Here is a 5,419-nt window from a genome sequence, read left to right as displayed (position 1 = left end):
CTCATGGCAAAATGAAGATAATCATAGTTTGGTCCATAATTTGCAGTCTCATTCACAAATTCCTCTTCTCTTTAGTCCTTCCTTCAGAATCCTGCCTCCTGGTCTTCTTGCCTACAGCATCTCTCTGTAAGCTCTACAGAAAAGGAACCCCTTTCTCCTCTCTCTAATACGTTAAGCAATTCTAGAGGACTAGTCCCTTGATGGTTCTGAGAGTGTTCTCCACCACAAAAAGGGGGGTGGCTTGGACTCCAAAACCAATGGGATGGATTCAAACGCAAATGATCTCTGGGGCCCCTCATGTGCCTAAGTTTTGTGTCAAGCATATTTACATTTTGTAGTTAAACCACATTTAATTTAATTTAAGCCATCCCATCAGATTAGTGTTATTGTACCCACGCAAGGGGGAATGAAGGCTTCAAGAGGCGAGTGGCAGTTCAAATAAGTGAAATATGAAATGTGCTCACTTTGAAGAGAAACTTGGATTCAAGATCTTCCTCTGTCTCTTAATAACTGTGTAGCCTTGGGCAGTTGCTTAACTTTCCTGAGATTTATTTTCTCGTGACAAAATGAAGATAATCATATCCATCTCAGAAGAGTGTGACCATCAGCGCATGCGTATGCAGGGCAGGAGCCCAGCCCCTCGCAGCCGCTCTATCCATCTCCGGCTGCAGTGCTTGTGTTGGGATTTATTTCTCAGTTTCACAAGCCAATAGATGATACATCAATGAAAATTGAAAATCTAACAAGAGAAAAATGAGGACAAAGACTTCATGGAATAAATAAGGTGATGCTTGACATTTCTTGATGGTTTTCTGGGAAAATGTCATGCTGGAGTTAAGGGAGCTGTTAAAGGGCTCCCTGGTTTATGGAGAGGGAAGCAGCTTAGCAGCCACACCTGTGTTCCAGAGCCCTCAGGAGACGCTGGCCGCTGGCTCTGTAACTAGAGAAGCTTCAATCTAAAAACTCTGTGTAGGTTCTGAAAGCAAAAGTCTTGGTGTTTCCACCTGTCCTAGCAACAGGGTGTTCACATGGCACAGTGATGCCAGGATACCAGTGCTTCTGTCACCATGGTGTTCTCAGGTGTCTGCCACAGAGCTCCATGATGGAGGTCCAGTGCTGAGTCTCGGAGTCTGCATGAAGGAGGCTTCTGAGGTTTGTATTGAAAGAATTTATCCTAGGGAACAGCCCTGGAATGAAAAAGCATGGCCTCACATCAGGAGGTGAATGAATAAGATAAAAGACTCATGATTCTTCCCTACCCCATCCCTCTCCTCCATACCATTCTCACAATCTGGTGAATGGTCTGAGACTAAAACGTGGCATGAACCAAAGGCCAATCTCAATAAAATCCCTTTTAGTTCTAAATAGGGAATGCATACTCTTTTACTTTACAGTGTGAGAACAGAGAGGCCCAGGAGACTGTTCTAGGGGAAACCATTCTTGACGCTCCTGTAATGACTGAGCAGAGTCTGAGAGGAAGGAGGACTGCAGCCCAGCTTGAAGTCATTCTGTAGCAGTGATACGAAGGTGAGAGTGTCTGAATTACCAGCGGGCCTTCAGGTAGGAAATGTTGTTGTGCTTCTGTAGTTATTTTTTGCTTGTTTGTTTGTTTTAAATCTCTGGGCCAGGTACATTTCCAAGACACTGATATGTGAATTTTTGGACCATCTGCAGATGGAATTTTATCCAGCCATGAAGTGGCAACTCTGTAGAAGTGTCTGCTCACTTAGTAAAATAAATACTTAGGACAAATTGTTGGCGGCTGAGTCGTGAGTTAGTAAAGCTCCCTAGAGGGGAAGTAGGGAGTGAAATCACACTGGGAGATGAACTGCTGCTCTTCTATGAAACTGGGTGCCTGGTCCTTTAAATAAATCCCTTGCAGAATTAGTCAGCTTTGCATCACTGTGACCAAAATACCCAACAAGACCAACACAGAGGAGGAAAGTTGATTTTGGCTTATGGTTCCAGAGGGTCAGTTCATACTTGATCAAGTCCATTGCTCTGGACTCAAGGTACATGGTGAGGAGTGTGGCTCCATTCACAGCAGCCAGGAAGCAGAGAGGAAGGGGAAGGGACCATAGGCCAGGTGCCCCCCTCCAGGGCATGTTCCCAGTGACCTACCTCCTCCAGCCCCAACCCACCTGCCTGTAGTTATCCCCTAGTTGGTTCATTCACATTAGGCTGGACTGCTTAGGTTACAACTCTTACAGTCTAATTATTCTACCTCTGAACATTCTTTCATTAATGGGAGTTTTGGGGGACACCTCACATGGAAACTAAAACAGTGTCCAGCACTCCACATTCTCCTGAGTGAAGGTGGACCACTTTTCATCTCTGTCATGCTATCCTGGTGGCTGAGTGCTCCAATCTCTTTCTTATGTTTTATTTTTTATTGCCAGATTGAAAACCTGACTCTCATTCAAGACTTGGACTCTGTTATCTTCTCAACTAGATTCTCTGTGGCTTATGCCCTGATGCCTAGAAACTGACTTGGCTTCAGTGTTCGTCTGTGACTGATTCCTAGTTGTTGATGTTTGCCTACAACCCAGGTGGAACAGCAACCACTGGATTCCCCTGTATCTTTCCTCCTCTGCGTTTGGAAGCTCATCCCTTGCATGCACATTCAATTTCATGTTATCTAAAAAACACAGGATGAAAAGAAACTCTTTCAGCATATTATATTTCTCTTCAAGATGTCCCTCTTTGACTTGTTTCTCTTTTACGACTAATGACAAATAGTCTGTGCTATAGTATGGGTATAAGGTGTCCTCCTAAAACTCATGTGTAGACAATGCAAGAAAGTTTGTAGGTGAAATGATTGGATTACAAGGGCCTTAACATACATCAATCCACTGTTAGGATTTAACTGGGTGGTAACTGTAGGCAGGTAGGAAGTGACGGGAGGAGTTGGGTCACTGTGGGGCATGCTTTGGGGTTTATATTTTGTCCCTGTGATAGGCAAAGTTATTTTTGTCTCTCTGCTTCCTGATTGCCATGTCCTGGGCTGCTCTCCTCCTCCACATACTTCTGCCATGATGTTCTGCCTCGTCTCTGGTCTAGAGCAATGGAATTAGCCATCTATGGGCTGAGACCTCTAAAATCATGAGCCCCAAATAAACTTTCTCTCCTCTAATTGTTCTTGTCAGTTTTTCTGGTTACAGTGACAATAAATAAATAGAATAATAAAATAAAATAAAATAGAAAAATTGACTGAAATGGTCTGTGGTGACCTATCTTACAACACAAAATTGGAGAAAAGTGGGGATGGCATGTTTTTTGCTGAGAAAAGAACATCCTGAAGAGTAATTCTATTAATGAGACCTGATCAGCACACCTTCAGAAAGTGGGGAGATTTGATCAGTTTTCAAGGCAGAGGAAACCAAAACAGTGCGGGGAAAAAATGAATGGGATGTGGGAAAGCTCACTGACTTGGTCTAAGGTAGACTCTGCTACATCTGTCTAGGTGTCTCTCCTAAGCAAGGCAGCTGGCCCCAGAGGATGGCCCCAGAGGATACCCACAAGTACACACAGCTCAGAAGGCAGTTGGGGTCTTCTTGGATGAACAATGCCCACTGCTAGCCAGCGAAGAACCAGTTTCAGTCATGTCTGAAAACTTTAGTTTTCCCACCTAAACAATAGAAACAGACATTTATATACATGTCTGAAAGCCCTGAAACCAAGCATGGTATGTTATTAATAGTTATGGAAAAAAAAAACAGTGGGGTTTCCAGTGAACCAAGGAGCACTTTAAAGAAGACTAAAGACCTAAGAGAGGTTTCAAGGTGCTCGTATTTCACTTCCCAGTCTCCCAGGAGCACCAATAATCCTCAGTCCATTTCCAGCTATTTCCTCAACTATTACTTCTCTACAGTCTATAAAAACACTCTTTCCTCTCACCTAATATCCTTATTGCAATTGATTTATGTCTCAACAAATTAAATGGAGTTGGCATCTGACTCACAAGGCCTCTCTTTTCTTAGGAAAGCCAGGGTCACGTGGAACATCTGGCGGTGCCTTTGCAAAGGGGACATTAAATACGTGGTTATAGTAGCTGTTAAGAGCTCTGTGAGGGAGGCTGTAAAATTCTCTCTCTCCTGATCCTCATCCCACAGGCTGTAAACATTTTTCCATGATGAACAAACATTTTTTAAGTGACAGGGCCTAATATAACTTTTCTTTAAATGTCAAGGCAGCTTTAGAAATTAGATTGAGGTTTCCAAAAAAGATAGGGCATTCTTTCTGAATGGAAATCGCTTAGAGGCTGTGAAAGCCAGAATAAGCTAAACAGAACATTTACACCAGTGTTTTAATTTTTTTTTTAAGTTTTTACTAAGGAGGAAATGAGGCTCATGCACACTATAGTATTTACATATCATTGTGTTGAAAAAAGTTTGAACAACCGATGCTTCAGATAATACAGATAAGAAAGACATTCTTACTTTTTCAGATCGACTCTTAAGTTATTTTATGATGTCTATTCCCTCTAGTGGCTGGAACATCCTATATACATATTCATATATATGCATTAGTTATCAAGTGAAATTTTTATTTATTTATTATGCATTTGCTCAACATGAATCTGTAAGACCTGAATACTTAATCTGGGCAAGATTTGGTTTTTCCAGCACTCCAATAGGTTATTTGTTGGGAGCTGTCCATGGGTTACCTGTGGGTCACTGCTTATGGAAGCCTCATGGATACAGACATCTGATGTCTGGGAATGACCAGTGGACAGTTCCATAGCACCTGAGGTGGGTGTGACCTGCCAAGATGTCAATCAATCTTTGATGTACCCCCTTAAATAAACCACCAGAGCCATTTTGGTTTTTGTCTATTTCCAGAACTAGATCTATCAGGGGCTTCACATTCTGTAAATATATTTGTGAGTATTTGTACTTTGTTACTTACTAATTATCTGAGATTGTAAGTTTTAGGATAGCTAAATGAGACACTGGCCATCAGCACCCCACATAGTTGTTGGTTTGTTACTTTGCTTATTTTAATTCAAAATCAGTATGTCTCTAAAGCAGTCTCTGATCCAAAAGCTCATTCTGTCTGTGTCTTCTGTACCTTGTCTAGTGGCACCCAGTGCTCTCTGCTCACTCCAACACAAAGAAGGACACTTTGGATTCATTTTGATTTGAGAACTTATTTCTTTCATGCATTCTCAACCAGAAGAAGATCAATATTTCTTATTTCTAAATTGAAAACATAAATAGCAGGACAATGACATTTCCAGTCTTCCTATCATGCGTTGCTATGACCCACCCTTAATCACCCACAACTGGAATTCAGGGTGATTCCATTTCAACATGTACTGCCATGTGTGTTAGATAGAACTCATATCATTATACCAGCTGTGTGTGTCAGGAAAAGTGAGGAAGAGAAGTAGCATTTGTTGAGGTTTCTTTATAGATTA

The 5,419-nt window shown here is 41.9% G+C and overlaps 1 long non-coding RNA gene across 2 annotated transcripts; it reads left to right on the top strand.

The window, feature by feature from the left end:
* The first annotated feature begins 370 nt into the window (after positions 1–370).
* LOC120892408 (uncharacterized) lies at positions 371–3,133 on the top strand. 2 transcript variants are annotated; one of them, XR_013425551.1, is made up of 3 exons: positions 371–784; positions 1,395–1,560; positions 2,400–3,133. It is a non-coding gene; the product is annotated as an uncharacterized LOC120892408 (long non-coding RNA). The 2 variants fall into 2 exon arrangements; XR_005737088.2 differs by having other exon boundaries at positions 372–784; positions 1,395–1,527.
* Positions 3,134–5,419: the final 2,286 nt, after the last annotated feature.

The sequence above is a fragment of the Ictidomys tridecemlineatus genome, chromosome 9, assembly GCF_052094955.1.
Source record: "Ictidomys tridecemlineatus isolate mIctTri1 chromosome 9, mIctTri1.hap1, whole genome shotgun sequence".
NCBI lineage: Eukaryota > Metazoa > Chordata > Mammalia > Rodentia > Sciuridae > Ictidomys > Ictidomys tridecemlineatus.
The sequence above is the reverse complement of the archived record's forward strand: the minus strand, read 5'-3'. Positions and strand labels throughout refer to the sequence as shown.